The sequence below is a fragment of the Pipistrellus kuhlii genome, unplaced genomic scaffold (genome assembly GCF_014108245.1).
Source record: "Pipistrellus kuhlii isolate mPipKuh1 unplaced genomic scaffold, mPipKuh1.p scaffold_m20_p_1, whole genome shotgun sequence".
Lineage (NCBI taxonomy): Eukaryota > Metazoa > Chordata > Mammalia > Chiroptera > Vespertilionidae > Pipistrellus > Pipistrellus kuhlii.
In genome coordinates this window covers 103,098,825-103,125,769 of record NW_023425404.1, presented here as the reverse complement: position 1 = coordinate 103,125,769, position 26,945 = coordinate 103,098,825, and the positions used below count along the sequence as shown (strand labels likewise).

Sequence of the window (26,945 nt, the reverse complement as noted above, 5' to 3'; positions counted from 1 at the left end):
TCTATCATGTACTGTATCTATCAACAAGGAATTTAAAAATCAGGAGAATTAAAAATCTGAGGAATAGAATAAACTGGTGAATATAATAGAATCAGGAGCATAGAATGGAAGTGGGTTGATAATTCTGAGGGGAAAATGGGTGTGGGGGTGTGTACAAAAAGACTGGACAAAAAATGTAAACCTATGGATGATGACGGTGGTGGGGAGGTAAGGGCAGAGGGTGGGTTAGAACCAGGTGGAGGGGAGTTATGGGTGGAAAAGGAAGAAACAATAGTAATAATCTGAACAATAAATATTTATTACATTTAAAACAATTTGCATACTCACTTCTGATTGGCTGGTGGGTATGGCTTGTGTATGTAGTGGAGGTATGGTCACTTTGCATATTACTCTTTTCTTAGGTAAGATTCTCGATTGTCTTTTTTTTTATGTGTTTTTTTTTTCTTGATTGTCTTTACTATGTATCAACTTAGGAATGTCCAAACCCATATAACAATTTTATAAAAGGTTATTACAGCCGAACAGACGTGATACCCCTGAAAGCAAAATCCCAATAGACTAAGAAAATTGCTTCTTAGAATGAGAGTTTGCAGGATTTTTTTTCCTTTTTTAAAGTATTTGGAATTTAAGATGAAAATGTAAGGAAGATTATACAAAGGTGGATAAAACAAGGCAGGGATTGGATTATAGTATAGTTAAGATTATGTTCTACCTAGAGGGTAGTTACATCTCTAAGAGGTCTGGAAAATAGGATTATTCTGGCATATCAGAGGTGTGTTAAATTAGATGCACAAAAACAATAGATAAATGTTTTACTAAAGAAGTTATTTGCCTGGACAGTGACTATCATCATGACCTTTCTAGTTAGGAATTTATGGGCACATCACCCTGTGAGATTACTCTCTGTTACTGGATTTGTCAGTTTTATTACAGAACCTTCTTTTCATCCACATATGCTAGTCTCTGTCATATATTTTATAGCACTTAAACACTAATATATTGTAGAGTTAACTTGTTATTTTTATTATTTTGAAGGTGCTGGAATATATGTGCCCTAAGAATAGAAATATTTACACTTTTTCACTGATGTATCCCAAGAACCTGATTAGGCACATGGGGTAAATATTTGTTAAATGAGTGAATGAATAAAAATAAAGGAACCAGAAGATGATCTGAGACTCTCTGCTCCTACCTATACATGTAATCTGGTATCTTTGTCAAAGAAGTCCAGTGGGATAAGTAAAGGGTTATACATTTGAATAAGAAAAAACAAGAAATGTAACAACTATTTTTATAATTCCCTGACAAATGAAGATGAGTTGTGATTTTATGTATATGAAGGTTTAGATTATCTCCTGTAAATTAGTATCCTGAAAACAAAACAAAAAACATTTTTAAACCTTTTTATTGTTTAGAGGCTTTTACTAGATTTTCAAACATTCATAATCTTGGTTTAAATTTTCCATGTTTCTTCAAACTTATCACAATCTATAGTTTCAAGAAGCCAATGTGTTATATGAGCATCTATTTTGGTTTTGTTCAAGTGTTATAGCTCAACTGAGTCAGATAACTCCATGCTCATCTTCAGGAATACATAGATAATAGTGATCCTTGATTAAGATAAGAATGAAGGGTAGCTGGTGTTTTATAATATGACATTTGAGTTTTGTTTTGTTTTTTTGAAGGAGGTGAACAAAATTGTCTTTACTGAAGGACTACAATGATAATCTATGTGTAAAATTAGAATCCACAACAAAGTTTCTAAAACTAAAATTGCTCCTAGAGATACTCAGGGCTAGTTTGTTTACTTTTTTTTTTTAAAGGAATGTATTGATTAATGGCTTACACCAGGTTTAACAGGTCACATATTCTGGCTTTAGTAGAAGACCCTTCTGGAAATGTGCTCAAGTTTCTTCACACATGTCTTGGCAGTTCACAACATAAAATGAAGACGTCTTGTGCTAGTAAGAATGGATCTTAAGAAACCATATTGGAAGTCTCTTGGGCTTCTCAGTCTTTCCTATGCTTTCTTTTGTTAATGTGCTACATCTTTTACCTTTATTAAAGACAATGTATACATATTATCTAGAGTCTTGAAAATTGTTCCCTCGATACTTTTATAATTGATATAATGTTTACATTTTATTTGTGGAGTAAATTATAATCTATTTTTGTTTTTAATTTATAATATTCAATTAGGAATAAAGGTGATATTTTCAAATATAACCTGCTATAATAAATTTCTAACTTCTCATTTTTTTCTCATTCTTTAAAAGCATCAGTAAAATAATCAAAGACTTTTGATAGGCTGCAAATTATATGTTAATTATTATGAGATAATTGGCTATAGCTTGGCCACATCTTTGACTTCTATATGTCATATAAAGGCCATGTTGTAATATTTTTTAATGTTTTTTTTTCTTAAGTAACGGCATGGAATTATATTTTCCTATAACTTCCATAACTCTAATTGTCAAATATATTTTTAAACTTTGGGTTGTTTTAGATTTAAAGTAAATTATTTTTCCAATTTACCCACAAAGTCTAGAAAGAATACTTCCCAGAAATGTTAATGTGCTGACATTTTTGGATAATTTTTCCAAAGCTGCAGAATTCCTAAGATGAACTTTAAGGCAAAGTCATGTCATCATTGATCTCCTGCTCAATAATCCTTGAAGCACTAATAAGTCATAATGTTACAACATTTCATTACCATGGAAATTGAACGTGATGGCTATGACCTTGATATATAATTTGGTGACCCAAAACATGTAATAGATTCAGAGTCTCAAGGTGGTTGACAATTATGTTTGCATAATCTTTTGGTATCAAAGTATTTTGATACTAAAATGAATCAACATAATTTTGTTGGTAAACTACACATTTAAAACACCATATTGTTATTCTGTTGCTTTTTTCTCTTTGAATACAGATGTAAATGTTCTGCTAAGAACCTATATTTGTTTGAGTTGAAAACCATAAGAGCATCTTAAAATAATGCTATTCTTTAAAGGAATGTTTGTATGGAAAACTTTAAAATAGAAATAATAATTATTAGCTCACAGCCATATCTACTGCTTGATCTGTAATGTATACCCTTTTAATACCCTGCATTCTCTTTTCACCATGAAATATTTTTAGCTTTTGAAATAACCCTTTAGTTAGTCTTAAATTTTATATAACCATTTGTGGCAAAAACTGGCCATATGGTCATCATAACTCTCCTTTTCCCAGCATTCATTGAATTTGTAGGAAGAGATTGTGACTAGTAATGCCAAGGGAATATTGGCAGAAGCAATGAACACCATTTGCAGCCCTAGGTCTACCAGAAATTCTACATTCTCTTTTTTAACCTTGTCTCTCAACTGGATGCAGAAGATTTAGCATAGGATTATATGGTCTGATGGTACACTGCCTTCACAAGACTTAAGGACCCTCGATTACTGAATTACTACTACTAGAAGAGCCAATGAGCTAACAACATTTAATGCATGAAACATATGCTTGTCTTAATCCACTGAAATTTTAGGATAGAATTTAGAAAAGAATTTAGCAGCTAATAACTGACTAATAACAGCTTCTTCATATTTTTAAATGTGTACCACCCCTATATTGTTACAGTTGTAATATTAATTTTGGCATTTCATTACTTCATTGACTAGATTTTCTAAGTGTGTCTAGCCTAAAACATAGGTATACTAACAATAGATGTAAAAAAAAGTAAGGTATAATCTAATTTTATTTTGATGAGGATATAGTAAAAAAGGGTTAAGATAATGTATAATTATTCTTGTTTCTAAATTTATGACTATAATTTTAACACAAAATGTTATCTAATTATCAAACAAATGAAATACTGTTAAAATATTGATCCTATGATTTCATATTATCTTTATACTTTGAAAATCCAGCCAAAAAATGTATTTTAAAACATTGTCCTTGGCTGTTCTATTTCTTCTTTTGTATTATTTCCATATCTTATTTTGTTTTTGTAAAGTACTGTTAAAATAGGATATAATTTCATTCAACATTTACTCAATACAATTTATGAAAGACCTAATATCTATCAGATAACATGGGGAAAGATTTGAAAAATACAGCTTGCATGCTTAACTTGGGTAATTTTTTGTTTGTCCTCAGTTTTTTATTATGTGTCATAATATTCTTCTGCCCTTTATCTTGGGCCTGATCCCCCTTTTTTCAGGATGAAGCTGTTTACTGTGTAAGTCCTTTAAAGAAGTTTACTGGTAAAACAAATCATCAATAATTCCAATTCTGGAACACTTAAAATATACCAAGATTATTGACCTTAATGTTTCATGTATTTGCTGCAAAACATAAAAATTTAGTTAACGTATGTTTTCAGTTGTTAAATACAGATCTGTAATCACAAATATTAATCCAAGAATTAAAAATCACCAATAATGTTTCTATCCAGTTCCTTTGCATCCATCTCGATTACAACTATTTTGATTTTAGAAAATTATTTTCTTACCTGTTCTTTAAGAGTATTTTTAATCACTAAGAACATGTTCAATTTCAGGGGTTTATGACCTTTATAAAAATAGAAGGCTGTATGACATCTTCAGAAAAATAATTCATTCAGCATATTTTTAACTGCATCAAAGTTATTGCAGGTAATTGCTCACTGAGTTTCACTGTTTTATATAACATCCCATTGTGTACATTCTGTAATTCTCAACTCAAAATAGCTTGAATCATTTCCTGCCTTGTGCTAATACAGTTAGTATCAGTTGTGAACATTTCTGCATATATACCCTGGTACACCTATGCAAGAATACATTCACATTATAATCCTAGGAGTGAAATTGATGTAACATACAGATGACTATATTACATTTTACAAGAAAAATTCCAATTGCTTTCCATTGTAGCTTTATCAATTACATGCCAACATAAATATATGAGTTTTCTTTAATTTACATGCTCAGAAGTTCCTGTTAACTTTTGCCATCTTAGAATGTATAAAATGCTATGTCACTGTAGCATTATCATTTTCCTAATTACAAAAGAAGTTACAAGTCATGTTTTTGACCATTTCTATTTTTTCTCTAAAATATTGTTTACTGAGATTTGCTCATTTCTATTCTGTTTTCTTGTGCAGTTTTTTATATATTATAAAATATGATTTTCAGAGAGTTATGTTATGTATAAAATAAGCTCCCAGATTGTTGGCTTGTTTTTCACTTCATCATGTCTTTTTTAAGTATATTTTTATTGATTTCAGAGAGGAAGGGAGAGGGAGCAAGAGATAGAAACATCAAGGATGAGAGAAAATCATTGATCGGCTGCCATACAATCCCTGCATGTGCCTTTACCTGGAATCTAACCATGGTTTTCTGTTCATGGGCTGATGCTCAACCACTGAGTCACACAGCCAGACACTATTATGGGTTGTGTGAGAAATCTTTCACCACCTTGAATTAATTTAAAAATATGCATATATTTTCATTTAAAAGTGCTTGTTTTGATTTTCATGTCTTTTCTGATTTGTTTTGTGTTTCTATTTTTTGGTGTGTGTGTGTGTGTGTGTGTGTGTGTGTGTGTGTGTGTGTGTTTAGGTAGATCATTTCTTTAAGTCTAAGATGGAATCCATTGTGGCCATGTTGTAGCATACAAAGAATTATCTTGATATCTGTTCAAAATACAAGGAGAAACTCACAGAAACACAATCAGTGGTCCACAGACCCATATACAGAGTGATATGTCCATTAACTAAGACTGCTTTCTTTTAAGTTTCCAGGTATCATTTGCAAAATCCATCAGCAGAGGGAGCTTTGATTTCTCATTTAAGGAAATTCATTATTTCAAGCAAGCTACTTAACATCACCTCATATAATTAACTGTCACTGTCTGATATCATCAGTCAAACCTTAAATACAAGTATATGCCTAACAGGAGGGTCACTGTATTTCCCCTAAGACATGTTCTTCTTTTTCTGTTCCTGTGGGCTCTTTCATTATGGGGGGCGGGGTGGGGAGTAGGAGAGTAGAAATTAACAAGGTGTTCTTTGTGATCATAGCAGTTTTAGCTTTTGATCAGACAGAGCACAGGGGCTCATCAAGTTTACACTGAGCTGATAATACAAAATTCTCAAGTTGACTATCAAAGGTAGGTTCTAGGCTCTGTTCAAATGAAAATTGTACACTGATGTGCTGTGTGGATATTTTTTCCCCTAGTTAGCCTATGTTTCAGGATTATCATTGAACAGGGACAAATATTTTTTCCTTCTATCACTTCAAAAAGGATCATAATTCTAAAATACATGAGGCTGGGAATAATTTACAACATGTTCAGAAGGTATTAAGCATTTGTAGAAAGGTGATTGATTGGAATTAACTTATTTGTCAAATGCTCCACATCAATTTTCCAAGCTCCTTATGTTTTAAAAGATATATAATATATGTATCTGTTCCTGAACTGGAGACACTAAGATTGGGAAAATTCTCAGGAAATACTTTAGAGCAAATGTAAATTGAATTAAGCAGTTTATATTGTAGGGCATCCTTTAATGCATGTCACATAGGCTGTACATATCCGACCTATTAGAGAGGGCAGCCATGAGGCCCATTAAGCTATTTTAACTTTAAATTAATACAAATTCAATAAAATGTAAAAGAAAGCTACTCATTGTGAGTGTTCATAGTCACCTTTTTCTTTTTTCTTATTATAGTCACTTTAGCTAGTGGTTCCCATATCAAACACACAGGTATAAAATATTTCTACCTTTGCAGAAAGTTCTATTGGACATCTCTGGTGTGCATTGTTTACATATAATAATTGTTTGTGTGGTTTTCTAACATTTTTCAATTTATTCATTTTAAAAATTCTTCATTGTTTAAAGCAGTGGTTGGCAAACTCATTAGTCAACAGTACAACAATTGAAACTTCTTTTGAGAGCTGAAAGCCAACTTCTGCGCATGGGCCACGAAGTTTCAATTGCACTGTACATACGCGCCCACACGTGGTATTTTGTGGAAGAGCCACACTCAAGAACCAGAGCCGCATGTGGCTCACAAGCCGCAATTTGCTGACCACTGGTTTAAACTATTATATATGCCTCCTTTTTCCCCCTTTGACCTGGCATTCCCACCACCCAGCACATGTCCTCACTTACTCTCTGTGCCCATGGGTTATGCTTATATTTGCACACATACAAATCAGTTGGTATATCTCTTACCCACTGCCCTCCACCCCAGCCTTCCCTCTAGAGTTGGACTGTTTGATGCTTCTATGTCTCTGTATCTATTTATATTCAACAGTTTATGTAATTCGTTTTATTCCACAAATGAGTGAGATCATGTGATATTTATCTTACTCCAACTGACTTATTTTGCTCAGCGTAATGTTCTTTAGGTCTATCCATGCTGTTGAAAATTATAAAAGTTCCTTCATTTTTTATAGCGGCACTAGAAGCCCATTGCACAAAATTTATGCATGGGGTGGAGGGTGTGTCCCTCAGCCTAGCCTGCACCCTCTCCAATCTGGGACACCTTGAGGGATGTCTGACTGCATGTTTGGGCCCAATCCCGTGGCTCCCAACTGATCACCTACCTGCCTGTCTGATTGATCTTAACTGCTTCTGCCGGCCAACCTGATTTGCCCATAAGCACTCCCCTGCCAGCCTGATCATTGTGTAACTGCTCTCATGCCAGCCCGATTGCCCCTACCTGCCCTCCTCTGCCAGCTAGGTCACCCCTAACTGTCCTACCCTGCAGGCCTGGTTGCCCCTAACTGTCCTCCCTGAAGGCCTGGTCACTCCAACTTCCCTCATTTGTGGGCCTGGTTACCACCAACTACCCTCCCTTGCAAGCCCAGTTACCCCAACTGCCCTCCCCTGCTGACCTGGTCATCCCTAACTGCTCTCCCCTGCTGGTCTGGTTCCCCCCAACTGCCCTCCCTTGTAGGCCTGGGCCTCCAAACTGCCCTCCCCTGCTGGCCTGATCACCCACAATGGCTCTCCCCTGCTGGCCATTTTGTGGCAGCCATCTTGTGTCAAACTGGGGATTGCCATTTGTGTGTTAAAGTGGCAATCAATTTGCATATTCCTCTTTTATTAGATAAAGAATAGTATTCCATTGTGTAGATGTACCACTGTTTCTTAATCCACTCATCTGCTGATGGGCAATTAGGCTGTTTCTAAATCTTAACTATTGAAAATTGTGCTGCTATGAACATAGGAGTAAATATATCCCTTCTGATTGGTGTTTCTAGTTTCTTGGGATATATTCCTAGAAGTAGAATCACTGGGTCAAATGGGCATTTCAATTTTAATTTTTTGAGGAAACTCCATACTGTTTCCCATAGTGGCTGCACCAGTCTGCATTCCCACCAGCAGTGCATTAGAGTTCCTTTTTTCCCCCCGAATCCCCACCTGCACTTGTGATTTATTGATTTGTTGATGATAGCCATTTTAACAAGTATGAGATGGTATCTCATTGTGGTTTTGATTTTCATCTCTCAGATAATTGTGCCTTTGAGTATGTTTTCATATCTCTCTTGACTATCCTTATATCCTCTTTCAAAAAGTATTTAGCCGAAACCGGTTTGGCTCAGTGGATAGAGCATTGGCCTGTGGACTGAAGTGTCCCAGGTTCGATTCTGGTCAAGGACATGTACCTTGGTTTTGGGCACATCCCTAGTAGGGGGTGTGCAGAAGGCAGCTGGTCGATGTCTCTCTCTCATCAATGTTCCTAATTCTCTCTCTCTCTCCCTTCCTTTCTGTAAAAAATCAATAAAAAATATTTTAAAAAAAGTATCTATTGAGGTCCATTGCCCACCCTTCAGGGCAAACCAGCTGTCCCCCAATCATGCACCAGGCCTCTATCCTCTCTCATAAAAGAGTAATATGCAGATTGACCATCACTCCAACACACAAAGATGGCTGCCCTCATGTGGTCAAAGATCCTGCCCCCATATGGACATAAGATGGCCACCACAAGATAGTCAGCAGGGGAGGGTAGTTGGGAGGGACCAGGCCTGCAAAGGAGGGCAGTTGGGGGCAATCAAGCCTTCAGGAGAGAGCAGTTAGGGGTGACCAGGCTGGCAGAGGAGAGAAGCTGGGGGTGACCGGGCCTTCAGGGAAGGGCACTTAGGAGCAAACAGGCTGGCAGATGAGCAGTTAGGCATCAACCGGCATGGCAAGGGAGTGGTTAGGGGGTGATCAGGCTGGCAGGCAGAAGCGGTTAGGGGCAATCAGGAAGGCAGGCTGACGAGCATTTGGGAGCCAACAGTCCTGGATTGTGAGAGAGATGTCCAACTGCCCATTTAGGGATCAGGCCTAAATGGGCAGTTGGACATCCCTTGAGGGATCCCAGATTGGAGAGGGTACAGGCTGAGCTGAGGGACACCCCACCATGCATGAATTATGTGCACCGGGTCTCTAGTTATATATAATAAAGAATGCTAATATCAGGGAAGATCTGTGAACTTAGCGAATCAATATTTTCCAATCATCAATACATGATATTAAATAATTGTTCAGAAAGCCAGAAAGACCATTGGATTTTAATTAATAGACTGAATGTTCAGTAATAAGAATTCAGATTCCACATTGTAATGAATCTCTAAAAATATACCACTCATTGATTATTTGTATAATATCAAAATACTTTTTAATTTTTTAAATTGTTTTCAGAGAATAAGGGAAAGAGAGTTAGAAACATCAATGATGAGAGAGAATCATTGATCAGCGGCCTCCTACACACCCCTTACTGAGGACTGAGCCTGCAACCTGGGCATGTGCCTTTATCTTGATTAATTATTTTCTGAGAGGAACTATATGGCATCACTTAATCAGCACATCTGAAGATTTAATATGTATGTGTTATTAACTTTAATTATTTGTGGTAATTTTCTATCACATAGCTTCATTTTATTAACACTTGACCCTTTTCACTGTATACTTTTAATATCCCAAAAAACATTCCTAGCAAATTCAGCTTCATTTTGACTGTTCACTGATTTCAAAGAAATGATAAAAGCCATCTCTGCTACTTTTCTAGGTAAGTGAAACTATTTGTCATAATTGTGTGCTGAATGTATGAACCTAATACAGAAATGCAGAGAGATGCATTACTAGTATTTTGTGATGAAATGATGCAAGCTTTGCAATTTGTTTATTTATTTTTTCCTCATGATGTTTAATAGCTTGGTGATCCAATTCATGTTTGCTCAGGTCTGTATTTTTGCCTATCTAATTGATATTTTAAAAATCAAGTTAAGCAAATGGAAGATTGATGCATTACCAATGTATTTTAATTTAATTTTACTTTAATATTAAAATATTATGAAATAATTTATTATATAAAGAATAATTTTATAGTTTCTATTAAGATGTAAATTATACCCTCAAAGAAATATTTTTCTACTACTTTTTGAGTATTTTATTGTGATAATTTATTACTTTTCTTTAAAAAAATATATATATATTATCGGATTTTTACAGAGGATAGGAAAGGGATAAAAAATTAGAAACATCAATGAGAGAGAAAGATGAAAGAGAAACATTGATAAGCTGCCTCCTGCCACGCCCTACTAGGGATGGGCCCCAAACTAAGGTACTTTCCCTTGACCAAAATCCAGCCTGGGATCCTTGAGTCCACAGGCTAATGCTCTATCCAAACTGGTCAAGGGAAATTATTATTTTTTAAAACAGAAAATGTAGAATACAAAGAAATAGAAAAATAATTAATTTAATCAGCAATCATGTATAAAACTAGACATTTAAGTAAAAAAAGTCTCTTATCTTAAAAATACGGTTAAAACTAGATTACAATAGTGAAATTATTACATATAATTTTTACAGGATAGTGTTTAGTAATTGTATTTTTATAAAAGAAAATAATATAAAAATGATTTCTCTACCCTACATTTTTTACTCATTGCATAGCTAAAAGCCATTGTAATTAATTGAAATAATTTGATATTTCTGCTTTGCACAAAATAGATTTAAACATTGGGCCCTATCCAGATGATAAGAAACTGCCCATTCTCATATTCTTTGCCTGTCTGTTTTATGATTTGAATTTGAATTAGTTAAATATTTTTGAGATGAATATTGCATACAATAAAATGATCCTTCTAGGCCAAACCAACTAGATTAGTTTCAGCCAGGGGAAAGTTGGCAAAATAATATTGCTATTGTTGCCTCGTGCTTTCCTATCTGCTGTTTTTATTTTTATATCAGTCAAAGTACATTCCATACCAGAGCTTTTTAAAAAATAAAAATCATGCCTCCAGCAAAAATACACTTTGTGTACTTTAGCACCAAGCAAAATATTCTACCAATAAAATTTGATGTTTGTGTTCAGCTGTTAAAAGGGCTCATTATTCAGAGTGCATTAGAAAATGCATAAGTCAAATCAGGCGAAATCAAAACTGCATTTAAATGAAATGTATTTCATCTTCACATACTAATATTTATTGAATTAACATGTCAAACTTAAATTAATTTAATGACCAAAGTTGGTATGCTATTCTGATACATATTTGTTATATTTTAAATGCCTATATATTTATTACCATTTTAAGTGTCTTATGTAATTATGTTAATTAAAGATGCAATTAAATTGTTGTTAAAATATAGTTATATAGCATGTTTTATATATCTCAAAACCAATAATCATAAAAACACCAATATTTTATCAGTTGACCTAGTAAAGCTGTAACTTTATTTGATATAGTAGAGACCAGGAGAGTTTCTTCCTAAAGATGCTATCTGTGAATTCTAATTACAGATTTTATGTTATCAGCCAAATCCTTTATTTGATTAGTATTTTTTGACAACAGCCTCATCAGACAAGCATAAGTACCTGCAATTAGTCATTGAAAATTTAAGACCAGAGTTTGAGAAATTTATTTATGGATGTAACCCATATAAAAAGTTCACAGTAAAAAGACTTGCCTAATAACAAAATCTGTGGCTTTTTAAATATGACTTTATATTCTAGTAAAAAATTTTACAATCATTTGATAAGCAGTGGCATTAAATGTGTAATATTACTTTGAAAATGTAAGGCTTGCTACCTTTTCAATGGCAAAATCACATGCCATTCATCTGGCAAATACAACAGTGAGGGTTGCCATCTGCTAGGTCTGCCATAGCTGAGTACAATAGGCAGGCGGCTTAAACCACTGAAATGATTTCCTTACAGTTCTGGAGGCTACAAGTCCAAGATCAAGGTGTCAGCAAGGTTGTTCTTTTGTGAAGGCCTATCTTTGTGGCTTGTAAACGGCCATCTTTTCTCTGTGTCTTCACCATAAGCTTATCTATATCCTAATCTTCTTATATATAAGAACACCATACATATTGAATTAGGACCATTATAATCTCCTCTTTTAAGCTAAAATATCCCTCCAAAGACCCTAATTTAAAATATAGTTATATTCCGAAATATGGAGGATTAAGACTCCAACATATGAATTTTGGGGGTACACAATTCTGCTCCTGGACTCTGACTTTTGTTTTCTACATTGTATTTGCTGTACTGTATGGATCAAGTATAATGAAAAATTATTATACTGCAATCTGAAAAATATATTTTAAAAACGAATTAAGAGGCTGGAGAATTGATTGCAACTTAAACTTATGGTACTTTAAATGACAGGGGTGGGAAATATTAACACACACACGTAATAAGTCCATATACACATAGAAAGTCATTTTGTGCCATTTAATATAAGGAAAAACATTAAAACACCTCAAGAATGTCTATAATATCATTATATTTTTATAGAAGGTAATAACATAATTAGAATAGTAAAATAGGGTTAATAAGAAAAAAATGAAAAAGACCAATTATTAAAGGACACATAATATTTAATATATAAAATTAGACTACATTTGTTGTAAGACTAGAGGCCCAGTGCACTGGGATGGGTGTGGGTGGAGGGCCCTCAGTCCAGCCTGCACCCTCTCCCAGTCTGGGACTCCTTGGGGATGTCTGCTTGCCAGGGGGATCAGGCCTAAGCCAGCAATCAGACATCCCTCTCACAGCCTGGGGTTCTCGCAGTCCCAACCCTTCACTGTACTGCCCACCTGCTGTGGAGGCAGGGGAGGTTTTTGCCACCGCTGATATGCTCCCAGCCTTGAACCCACTTCTTGCTGATCAGTGCTCCCCCAGTGGGAGCACACTGACCCCCTGGGGGCATCTCCTGCATTGAGCGTCTGCCCCCTGGTGGTCAGTGTGCATTATATTGACCTGTAGTTTTGCAGTTCAGTCAATTTGCATATTAGGGTTTTATTATTTATTGAAAGATGGTTAAGGTTTAATATGCATATAGATTCATTTTTATGTTAAAATGTTTTTCTCTTCAATATAGCTACTAACTGGGTTATAACATTATTTTTTCAAGCTAGATTGACTTGCTAATATTTTAGGAAGTTTTAGCATCTATTACATAAGTAAGATTGGTCCTCTTCAGAGTCCTTTTATGGTTCCATAATCTCATATCAAGTGTCCAGTATCAGTAGTGGTTCAGCCAAGTGCCTCACCATCTGGGATTGGCTGGCTGTTGGCAGAGGTGCATTGATTCTCCTTTAAATGGTCTCGTTTTCCAGCAGGCTAGACTTGTTCACATGGAATTGGTAGAGTTCCACGTGAGAGAACAAAAGCACACATCTATTGTGTCCCAGCTTGGAACTAGCCTATCATTTCTACTAGATTTTATTGGCTGAAGCAAACCACAGAGAGAGATTCAGTTCAGGGAGTTAGAAAATAGCTTCCATCCCTTACTGGGAAGAACTGGAAAATCATATTGCAAAGGGCACGGATACAAAGAGGGATGAAGAACTCTGATTATTTCAGCAATTAATCTAGTATTAAATTTTAATATTTAAAATTGTGTTTATATTTATCTACAGTTTGACCAATTCTTTTCTTAAATTTCCTTCCCCTCTTTTTATTTATTTATTTATTTATTTATTTATTTGTTTGTTTGTGTACATTGGCTTCTAAAGCACAGTTTGTTTGTTTTTATTGATTAAGGTATTACATATGTGTACTTATCCTCCCATTTCCCCCACACCCCTCCATTCATGCCCTCACCTCCCTGATGCTTGTATCCCTTGGTTAGACTCATATGTATGCATACAGGTCTGTTGGTTGGTCTCCCCTCCTCCTCCCCCCGCCCACCTTCCCTCTGAGGTTTGATAGTCTGATCAATGTTTCTCTGTCTCTGGATCTCTTTTTGTTCATCAGTTTATGCTATTCATTGCTTTACACAAATGAGTGAGAGCATGTGATATTTATCTTTCTCTGACTGGCTTTTTTTCTCTTACCATATGCTCTCTAGTTCCATCCATGCTGTTACAAATGATAAGAAATCTTTCTTTTTTACCACAGTGTAGTATTCCATTGTGTAGGTGTACCACAGTTTTTTTAATCCATTCATATGGTGATGGGCACTTAGGCTGTTTCCAAACCTTAGCTATGGTGAACTATGCCGCTATGAACATAGGGGTGCATATATTCTTTCTGATTGGTGTTTCTAGTTTCTTGGGATATATTCCTAGAAGTGGGATCACAGGGTCAAATGGGAATTCTATTTTTAGTTTTGTGAGGAAATGCCATACTGTTCTTCACAGTGGCTGCACCAGTCTGCATTCCCACCAGCAGTTCACAAGGGTTCCTTTTTCTCCACATCCTCACCAGCACTTACGATTTGTTGATTTGTTGATGATAGCCATTCTGACAGGTGTGAGATGGTACCTCATTGTTGTTTTGATTTTCATCTCTCAAATGATTAGTGTCTTTGAGCAGGTTTTGATATGTCTCTTGGCCTTCCTTATGTCCTCTTTCAAAAAGTACCTATTTAGGCCCATTGCCCATTTTGGGTTATTTATCTTCCTTTTATTAAGTTGTTTGAGTTCCCTGAAAATGTTGGTGATAACATTGGCAAATATGTCCTCCCATACAGTAGGCTTTCTTGTTGTTTTGTTAATGACTTATTTTGCTGTACAAAAGCTTTTTATTTTTACGTAGTCCCATTTGTTTATTTTCTTTTTAGTTTCCATTGTTCTAGGAGCTGTATGGTTGAAGATATTGCTTTGGCATATGTCTGAAACTTAACTAAGGAAGTAAAAGATCTGTACTTGGAAAACTACAGGACACTAAAAAAAGAGATAGAGGAAGACATAAATAGATGGAAGAACATACCATGTTCATGGATTGGTAGAATCAATGTCATTAAAATGCCCATGCTACCCAAAGCATTCTATAAATTCAATGCACTCCCCATTAAAATACCAAAGGCATATTTCACAGACCTAGAACTAACCCTCCAAAAGTTCATCTGGAATAAAAAAGGCCCCAAATAGCTGCAGCAATCCTGAGAAAGAAGAACAAAGTAGGAGGGATCTCAATACCAAATATCAAGCTGTATTACAAAGCCACTATTCTCAAAACTGCCCCGTACTGGCACAAGAACAGACATATAGATCAATTGGAATAGAATAGAGAACCCAAAAATTGACCCAAACCACTATGCTCAATTAACATTTGACAAAGGAAGCAAGAACATATTATACAATGGAGTCAAGACAATCTCTTTAATAAGTAGTGTTGGGAAAATTGGACAGATACATGCAAAAAAAATAAATAAAAGTAGACCACGAACTTACACCATATACAAAAATAAACTCAAACTGGATAAAAGACTTAAACATAGGATGGGAAACCTTAAAAATACTAGAGGAATCCATAGGCAGTGAAATCCCCTTCCCCTCATGTAACCACCATTCTGTTGCCTGTGTCTGAGTTTGTTGATTTCTGCTTTATAATCCCACATATAAATGAAATTATATGATTCTTGTTCTTTTTCATCTACTTAATTCAGCTTAGCATGATAGTCTCAAGATCCATCTGTGTTGTCACAAATGGCAAAATGTTATCCTTTATTATGGCTGAGTAGTATTCCATTATATATATAGCATCTTTTTATTCAATTATCTATTGAAGGATACTTTGGTTGTTTTCATGTCTTGGTTACCATGTATAATTTTGCAATGAACATAGGGGTACATATATATTTACAAATAAATGTTATCAAATATTTCAGGTAGATACACAGAAGAGGGATTGCTGGATTATATGGTGGCTGTATTCTTAAATTTTTTAAGAATCTCTAAAATGTTTCCATACTGAGTATACCAATATACATTACCACCAGCAGTATGGAGGATTTCTTTTTCTACAAAACTTTTCCAACTTGTTATATCTTGTCTTATTGATAATAGCCATTCAAACAGGTATGAAGTGGTATCTCATTGTAGTTTTGATTTGCATTTTCCTTATACCTAGTGAAGTTAAGCATATATTTATATATCTATTGACCATTTGTATGTATTCTTTGAAGAAGTGTCTGTTCAGATCCTCTTCTGTGCTCATGAATTGGAAAAATAAACATAGATAAAATGGCCATATTACATAAGGCAACTTATATATTGAATTCAATCCCCATAAATATCATAATGCCATTTTTCAAAGAAATAGAACAAAACCCATCACATTTATATAGAAACATAAATGACCCTGAATAGCCAAAGCAATCCTGAGGAAAAAGAACAAACCTGAAAACTTTATATTCTCTGACTTCAAATTATACTACAAAGCTACAATAATCAAAACTAGTATTGGCAGTAAAACAGATACACAAGTCAGATCAGCCTTTCAATCCCAGAAGTCCCATAACCCTGATCACTGCAGTGCTGGTTTTACTCTTTGCTTTTAAAGCTGCTCTTAATGATCCCTATCCTTTTGCTCCTTCCCTGCTTTCATCTATTGTATAAGTGTATTTGTGTGTGTGTAGGAGTTTAACCCTAGATATTTAGATTACTTTCTAGTGAATCCAATGATGCAATAAATTATATTTGTTGTATTTTGTCAAAGGTGCAGTGGATTTTACAAGGAGGGCTCTTTAAGAAATCTGGTCTACTGTCTGTTATAATATGAGAATAATCATACAAGAAGATTGTTGTTCACAACTGTTATATGCAAAACAATATTTAAAATGATATAATTTTCAGTAAATTTAATTTATATTATTTGTTTAATTCATAAATCTTCCAAACCAATTAATAATGTTTAATAATTTGTAGTTATTTTTAATGATTATATCTGTGTTCTGAATTGAATGACAAAATTTTAGATATTACTGGGGATGTAAGTGAATCAATAATTTGTGTAAAAATAATTTTGGGATCAATGTGGGGGAAGCAGTGAGGCCTGATAATATAGATATAAGTCAGACAAATGAGTTAAAAGCCATGTCTTTTGAGCTAGTTAAATTCAGTAAACTTCAAATACCTCTTATTTAATAGTGATAATAATTACAACATTTTAAGTACTATTTAAAAGATTAATTGAAATGCTGAAGCAAATTTGAAACATGGCATATCTCAAATGTTCAATAAATAATATTCCCTATTTGATAAATAGTTATTAAACCCCTATGTGCTTGAGATTACTTTGCTATTTTTGGGGGGTAAGTTATAGCTTCAAAGAATTTCAGATTCTTTAAGTTTTTGAATTCTCATTGTGAAGACAGTAGAAAGCTACATAAAATTAATTCATAATAACTTAATGCAGAGTCCACTTTTAAAAGTACACCGAAGTTGAGGATTTCTAATAAAGTAGAAAGGAAGAATAAGAAAAGATCTTCCTGAATCTTCTTTTTGTTTAAGTAAGGAGTAAAGATGGTATTCAGATTTTGATTAAAAAAGAAACAAGGTATCAATGTTTCCTTTTATTGCTATAGACTCAGCAATTTTTTATGATTCTCTCCATATCAAATATTAGAAGATTATGACATCTGAATTAAAAATTCAATTACTTGCTATTTAAACAGATGTTTGCTATTGAAAGGATTCTGAAAATGTCTTAACACTCTATAAATTATATTTCTCATGAAAAAAATAACAAAATTGTAATTTACTAAATATTATATCTCTTAAATATAGCTCTGGATAAAATAAGTTAATTTTGTAAATCACAACTATGTTATCAAGAATTATCTAAATTTGTAATCCTATAAATATAAAATCTGTTTTAATTTAATTTTACAATGATGTAAGCAAATGAATTCTGTTCAACTTTATTTACTTGTCAAAAATTGCTTTGGGCAAAATTTTCTAGTAAAAAGGAAGAAATAAGATGGAAAGCATTAATGAGCCAAAACAAAACTTCCAAGTAAAAGAGAGCCTATGGGTCTCCTCATTTCTATTTTAAAATAGAATATATTGTATCAGGGGAACTGTAGCAGAATTATAAGGCAAAAAATATCGATAGTTTCTGGAGGCTTGGTGGGAGGTATTCATTTGGATTTTAACTGGAATAAGAAGGATTTAGATTTCCACAAAGCCCATATTATCACCCATCTTTCAGTTTTAGAGTGCAGTTCAATTTCATGTGCTCTGCTAAGTTCATTACCTTCATATAACCTCAGGTTTTATTCTGTGTTTTTAAAGATGCATATAAAATCTTTTAGTAAGTGTGCAATAACTAATAAACATTCTTTCTTTGAACATGATTGGTAAATGCATGCATGCTGGTGGTGCTGCCGGTGGTGACAGGGGTGGGTAGTACAAAGGAGTAGTAAGACAGTCTCATTTGGGAAGAAAGAAATTCTCCTATGTTGTTACTTTTGCCTTATCTCTTGTACTTTATGTTTTTTATTTGTGCTAATACTACCCTAGATGATACCTTTCTTCAGAGTAAAAGTGCCAAAAAATATAATTAAATAAATTGTTATTTTTATCTGTATTGAGTCATTTGTTTGAAACAGAGATGCAGTAAGAAGAGTGAGTGAGAAACAATTATATAAAGAGGGAGAGAAAGGAATATTATAATGTAGGAATTAGCAATACTTCCTTTTAATAGCATTCTTGAGATATAATTTATGTATCATAAATTTATTATTTTAAGTATACATTTGAATGTTTGTTAGTATATTTTTAGTGTTGTGTGACCAACATAATGCTCTAACTTTACTTCCCTCATCCTCTGAAGAAACTTCATGTCCATTAGAAGAATTTGGTAATTGCACAATTATAAAATTAATAAACAATGTCGACAACATTTCTCTATAATAATATTTATTTAAAGTAATGGAACACATGATAATATTTGCAAGAACAAAGAAAATTATAAATTAGCTATGGGTAAAATTAAACAGAAGTGTGTAAAATGTATGTGAAGAAAACCTGAATTATGACTCATAGTCATAAAAAAAAAGAATGAAACAAGCACCTTAAAAAAGTAGCATAAATTATCAATCTAAAAAAATGAAAACCATGTGCTATTCATAGATAATTGATAGGTTTATCAAAAGAGAAGAGTAGAGGGTGTGGAAATAGACTAAAGTCATACAGAAATTTACTATATTATAAAGGCAGCCATGTTTATTGTTCTGAAAAAAGATTGTTCAATAAATAATGTTGATATTAAAAATGTTGATATCTGAAACACTAATTTAATGTTGATCTTACCTTTTATGCAAAGAATTTCCAGATAAAATCAAAACCCTAAAATTTCTAGGGAACATGATGGAGGAAATCCCCCATAATTTTAAAGTAATATATAAAATCTGAAAACTTTATATATTTAAATTTCTACTCATTTAAAATAAGAACATAATGCATCTCAAATCCTAATTCTGTTTAGTATATATGATCATCAAAAGGATAATTTATTTATATATTAGGTGCTGTTAAATTGATTATGAAAAAAGCTCATTAAGTCTTAGTTGGTTTTGGCTTAGTGGATAGAGCATTGACCTTCAAACTGAAGGGTCCCAGGTTTGATTCCAGTCAAGGGCACATGCCTGGGTTTTGGGGTCCATCTCCAGTAAGGTTCGTGCAGAAGGCAGCCAATCCATGATTCTCTCTCATCATTGATGTTTCTATCTCTCCCTCTCAATTATATATATTTCATTAAAAAAGCAAAGAAAACACATGAATAGACAATTTAAAATAAAATAATATAAATAGGAAACTATTCTTAAATTCATTGAAAATTTGAGATTTGAAAATTAAGAGCAAATGTATTTGAAAAATTTCAATTATCATCTCTAATATATTATATATGTAGATGATTATTTTAGACCACATCAGTGAAAATCATGGTTTTCTCTTAATATAGTGATACATTGTATTTTTCTGAATCTAACTTCCACTTTTTAGATACTTGAGATGGTCAGATTTATTCCTCAACTTTGTTAGACAACATTCTCCAGTTCTTCAATCAAACTCTAATGTAGGTGTTGTGAGGATATTCTGCAGATGTGATTGAAGTCCATATTTGGTTAACTTTAAGTAAGGCTGAGGCTTCCTTCCCTGAGGAAAAATACATTCCTGACGGTCGATTGAAGTTTCATCCTGTGCTGAGGAGTTCCAGTTTGCCCTATCACAGAGTCTGCCCTAAAGATTTTGTACTAGCCTACACAATTATCCCCAGTGGCATAACCCAAATCCTTTCAAAAATGCTGTGTGTGTGTGTGTGTGTCCTACTAGTTCTACTGTATTGCACTGATTGAACCCTGACTAATATGCTTGTATTCAATTGGTATAGCTGATGTTGCTCACAGGCAACCAGATTCGTTCACATAGTAGAGGGTTTTGTTCTTGAGCTGTGTTCCAGGTGGGTCTATACTTTAGTTTCTAAATTTATTTTAGGAATTATAGCTTCTAAATTTAAGTGTAGAACAGAGCTTAACTATAATGACATATATGAATGATTCTGATTTTGCTTTAGGGCATAGATTGAAATAGATATTAACAGCTACATAATATTTTAGATGGATGTACAAGTCCATAAGAAAACTGAAGTAAGTTGGTCTCAAAATTAGATGAGTTTAATTTTTAACTGTATATTCATCCATTTTACAGTTGAACCTCTGTTTTCTGGAGTTTTCCTATAATTTAAAAAATGTTGCAGAAAAAACTCCTTCTTATATCTTCTGGGACATGTGCATTAGAGTTTCTTTAAGGCAATGGTTCTCAACCTTTGCTATATACAATATTAGTGTGACATAAAGAATCTTTAAAAAATATTGATGTCTGGGCTCCATCCTCAGAGATTCAGAATTAATTGGTCATGAGTTTGCCTAACAGAATAGGGTTTACAAACTTTTCCAGATCCATCTCATGTACCAAAATGGCTGACAGCTTGCTATAACTACTACCTTGTTTCCTCGAAAATAAGACAGTATCTTATTTTAATTTTTTCTCCCAAAGTTGCACTAAATCTTATTTTCAGGGGATGTCTTATTTTCTGAGAAACAAGGTAAGAGTGAAATTGATTGGCTGTAAGATGTGAATATGTCTATTTTTAATGGGCAAAGACAAATTGTCTACAAAAGTAGTTATATATTTTTATTCTTACCATTACTGTAAAGGACTCTTTTGTCAACTTTGTCTTCTTAATTTTCACCACTAAGGTGCTTATAAAGATAACACATTATGATCTTATCTCACAGTTTCTGATTATAATTGAGTTTCATATATTTAAAAGGTTTATAAACTTTCAAGCTACTTTTACTGATAATACTAGTTGCCATAATTTGTCTATTGTTCTATTAGGTAATTTATCACTTTGATATCAAATTTTTTGGACTGGAACCCTAATTCTTTGTCCACTGGAATTGAAAAACGAATCCATGGTCAGAGATAGCAAAGATAGAGATTTATTGAAGAACAAGTACAGACTCCCATGTGGGGAGAGGAAGAGTCCCACTGGATTCTTTTCCCAATACTTTATAAAGTCCGCAGATTCTTGTGCCTGATATCCCCTCTGATTGGTTAATATTCCCCTTTGACTTGGTGAGATTCTCCCTCCTCCTTCCCTCTGGGCTTTCTTCTTTTCCATCTGAATAAAAGACTTCCTTCTCTTTATTTTATAAATATAGATCTTTTTGACTACTTCCAGTTCCCTTGTTTTATGTAATGGAATGTTGCTGCTCCCTTGTCTTATGGAGATGTAATTACACCTGGCTTCCTTGTGTTATTGAGATGTACCTTCTCCTAGTCTGCAACCCCAAGCTTTTCCATGGACCTCAATTCTAAAAAATCCGTAAGCCTGCCTATATTACCCTAAAATTTCTGCTTCAACTTTAAATTGATTCATGGAAATTAATAGATATTCTGAATTTTAATTCATTGTCAATATATGCACATATCTTCTCCAAGTTTGCCGGTTTTGTTTGTGTGTTGTTGTTTTGTAATAAAGAGTCAGACTTCATTTTTGATGTTTTAACATGAAGAGATTTTGAACTATTCCCCTTCTCCTCTCATTTTAAATCTGAGCAAGACAATAAGTGGTGTTTACCCTCCCTTGGTGCTTGCATGAAGTTGAAGCCACTCCCTGGATTCCTTATTCTGGCCCTACATTTTTAGGGACAGTGCAAACAAAAGCCACCAGCTTGCTAGTGTCAAGTCATTCAGACCAGCCTGCATCTGCCTTGCTCTCTCTATAAAGTTCAGTTGTATAAGTAAAACATTATTTCTTAATCCTTTGGTGTATTTAATAATTATATTCTCAATATTTTGTTGAAATTATTAACTATAATTTTTAAAAATTATGTTTTCAAACATACAATCTCATAGATACTGGAGAGTGGTTACAAGAGGGAAAAAGGGGTGTAGAAGAATGAAGAGGATAAAGGCAATTACATTTATGGTGACAAAGAGGATAGACTTGAGTGGTAAGCATACAGTGCAGATGATGTATCAGAATTGTACACCTGAAACATATAATGTTATTAACGTATGTGTGGATGAAAGGAGCCACCTACTAACCTGACAAGCTCAGGGAAGGCCTGTGTGGCAGTCTTGCAAACTCAGATACCTAAAATAACCACAAAAGATGGTATGAACATGAAATATTTAACTACAAACAGGTTAGAGTGTGCAGTCATTCCAAGGCTGATATTTTTCCTGACAAAGATCAACTCAGATCTTTCCTGAGCCCATTTGCCTTTTTGCCTCTAAGATAACATATCCATGAGATGTTTGGGTAACTTGTAACTTCCCTTTTTTCTGGAGACCCTGAGGCACAACCAAATGTGGTGGGCATCAGAACAGATGCCTCAAATTCCTTTGTTATCATGTTGATTATTCCTATACCCTCCTAAGTATGTGTCCATCATTTTACTTTTTACCCAATCTCTGAGGAGGCCCCAGGGCAAGCATCTTCCCAGAGGCTGTGCAGAAGGAGGGGAGGAACCTCTGGCTAGAGGCCAGGTGAGGGATGCGGTGTCTTTGCAGGCCAAGACCAGGCTGAGGGACACCGCCCCACCCCCCCTACAGCCCCATGCATGAATTTTGTGCACTGGGCCTCTAGTATATATATATATATATATATATTAGGATTTCTTTCCTGTAATAACTGTGTTTTTGCAAGTGTTAATTCTTTAGTTTATTCAACTGTATATCTGTATGACATGCATTGGCTTCTTTAGATCCTTGGTAAACTTCTCATATTTATTAATGAAGATTTAAAAGAAAAAGCATTGACAGCTAGAGTAGATATCAGCAGCATAATTAAAATTTCTCCCTATAGTGATGTATTTAGATTATGTTGGTAAAACCTTCATATGGTGATTTGGCAGGGGAGAGGGTTGTGTGCAATTTTCAAATAGTCAGTTTTCTTTAGAATGTTGAGGCAGTTTGCTTTCCAGGTGTGGAGCTATACATACTCCATTTTGTCTAGAATAATTGGGGCCACTGCCTGGTTTTACCTCCAACCCCAACAACTTGTTTAACTGACTTTTGTGTCAAATTGCCACTTTACTGCCCAAAAGGAAAAGCTACTGACAGTAATGCTGATCTCTGCTATAATTCCTTTGCAATTCTTTCATTGTATCCTAGTGACAAAATCCAAATTCTACTTTTACTATTATATTCTGTTCCTAAAAAATTCTAAGAATTTTCTTTTCTTTTTGTTTATACCTCACTATTTTAGGAAGTCATTTTGATCACTGAGAAGTTTCAAGTTTCTTATTTCTTATAAGTTCCTTTTTAATTTTCTTATACCTATTTTATATTCCTAGAAATTCTCCAGCCTTATATCTACCATTGACTCTCATCTCAGTTCTTTATCATGGCCATGGATGCATTTGTATTTTAATGTTCCTTCCTCATTTCAATGAAATGTTAAGGAGGAAAAATCTTGCTTATCTGTGGGGGCCTGCTGGCAGGAATCTCCCTTTTCTGCGTCCTGCACGGAAAGAAAGATGAAAAAACGGGTTCTAAGTGGAGGTGGCCAGGGATTGAGAAATAATAGAAATAAAGAGAGAAGACACAGAGATAGATTTCAAGCTGGGAGCTGGGAGGGCCGCTGACCTCCTCTGCTGGAGAGACAGACTGAGGACCTCCTGAGCCACACAACACATCTATTTATACTCCAATCCAACAAGGGGGTTTCACAGGAAAACAAGGAGCCTGGGGCAGCCCAGCTTCCACTCACTCCTTCCTCCTGAACAAACACAAGCCAGGAACTAAGAACATCCCAGGGCGGGAGAGCAACTGACTTGACTTCACCAATATCCCGGGCCCAGTCAACAACAATCTAAAGAATGTTCAGGTATCTTTCCATTTGGCCCTCTACACTTGTCAGATACCTTAAGTGGTAAACTTTTCCCTTTCCTCTTTTACTTTTCAACTTACTTTGTTTCTCTTTTCATTTGGTTAGTTCTAATCTCATGGTGCTATTCTTAAATTTGATTTTGCTAAATTGGCTCAACTTGAAGAATTTATACATATTAGACTTCATGTAACTATCCTTTGGACATTCTTTTCTCTGTATGACATAATTTTCCTAATCTACAGCTACTGTGTCAGCCATATCATATCTTCTGCATCCAAGTATTGGACAACTTTGCTTTTTGCCCAAGTTTAAACATTTATTCTTATCATTAGAAAAAATTTGATCTTAGTCTTGCAATATTAAATATATGAAGCTCAGTTTTTTAGAATGAATTTGATTTTAAACTTGAAGCAGTACAGCAAAACAACCAAATAATAGACCTGGCTATTGTGAATTTTATACTTATATCTTTTCTCCTACAAAATTCTTCTGATCAAACACAAAATTTTATTTTCTTAACCTTTATAACAATAAACTTCTCTACTTGAATTCGACACATTTTACTCCAATTTTACACATCAAAGATAAGGTTAGTGGTCTAGTGTTGTATTGTACCCAGAATCTCACAGAGGACGCCTCAGGAATTCGAATTATGGAGTCATTTATTAAAGGTCAGCGGTATACGAGGGGCAAAAGTGCTCCAGATCTCACAGAGCTGAAAAGCTGGCCGCATCTGGCTTAGATGGGCAGAATATCAGAAAGGTATCGATTACATCTTTGGGTTTGGAATGAGAAACTTGGTTTGCACAAAGCAGTTACAGAAGCGAAATTGAGCAAGTTAGTTATCTATAAAGATTAAGTATAGTTTTGGGTCTAGGGATCATTATATTGTAGTGTAACCCCCATCTTACAAAGAACGCCTCAAAAAGTCGAATTATGGAGCCATTTATTAAAGGCTGGAGGCATACGAGGGGCTAAAGCTCCAAACCTCGCAGCCCCAAACAGCTTGCCACATCTGGCTTATATTGACAGAATATCACAAAAGCATCGATTACATCTTGGGTCTGGAATGAGGGACCTGTTTCTCGAAAAGCATTTTTACAGAATCAAAATTGAGCAAGTTAGTTATCCAAAGTATCTACGAATCACTGAATCAACAGAAACACATTATCTAGGACCACCTGGGTAATTGAGAATAATTCTACTGTCCATGTTCTGGGACCACTGAATCAACAGAAATGTACTATCTGTAGCTACTGAGGCAATTTAGGATAATTTGTGCTCTTCTGATTCCGGGACCACTGAGTCAAGTGAAACTCAGTTATCTGTAGCTACTGAGAAAATTTAGGATAATTGATCTGTCCTGGGTCCCAGAAGAATGTGCTTTGATGATCAGTGAGATCACAATCAATGGGACATTCAAACCATCATCAATGGAATATTGGGATAGCATATATAAGTTCAGAAAATCAAAATAACTTTCTATTGTTTTATCAAACAAAAAAGTACAGAACTCAAACAGCAGTCTACCTGAGATGATTGCTACCATACTTCATTTGAATCAACAGAAGCACATTCTCTGGGGCCACCGAGACAATTTAGAATAATTGTGCTGTCCAGATTCCAGGACCACTGAGTCAACTAAACTCATTATCTGAGCTACTGAGACAATTTAGGGTAATTGAGCTGTCCTGGTTCCCAGAATAATGTGCTTCAATAACCAGTGAGATCACTATGAATGGGATATTCAAACTACCATCAATGGAGTATTCAATTGATTGGGATAGCATACATAAGTTCAAAAAATCAAAATAACTTTTCTACTGTTTTAGAAAGCAAATAATTACAGAAGCCAAACAGCAGAATTAACGTTAAAGTTAAAGTTAAAACTGTAGTTTCTACCTAAGATGATTGCTACCATACTTCACTAGGAAAGGAAGCAGGAGTGAAGAATTGTCAAGGTCACCCTCATGAGACTCAGACTAAACTTCTAAATTAGGGGAGCTTGGACACAAATCATGTGGTAGTTAAAACCAGGAAATAAAGGAACCACAAAATAGAAATCAGTACTTTCAAATGAGATTAGGAAGCTCACCATACTAATCCATATGAGTAGACAACAAGTGGTCATGGCAAAAACTGTCTTAGTAGTCCTTGGAAGGATAGCTCTTTAATTAGTCATCAAAGGCATACTGTCAATTTCATCAGAATAATGAGATATTATTAAAATAAGTCAAAGAAGAAATTATTCTGGGTGCTGTAGGCTAGTTGCATTAAAAACACCTGAAAAGATTGCTGAGATTCCTAGAACTTTATTGTAGTGTTTTCATTTGGGAGGATGGG

The 26,945-nt window shown here is 34.5% G+C and overlaps 1 long non-coding RNA gene across 1 annotated transcript; it reads left to right on the top strand.

Annotated features, from left to right (window-relative positions):
- Nucleotides 1-11,755: 11,755 nt before the first annotated feature.
- On the top strand, nucleotides 11,756-25,494 carry LOC118706975. The gene is made up of 3 exons (XR_004984167.2): nucleotides 11,756-11,766; nucleotides 18,805-18,811; nucleotides 25,353-25,494. It is a non-coding gene; the product is annotated as an uncharacterized LOC118706975 (long non-coding RNA).
- Nucleotides 25,495-26,945: the final 1,451 nt, after the last annotated feature.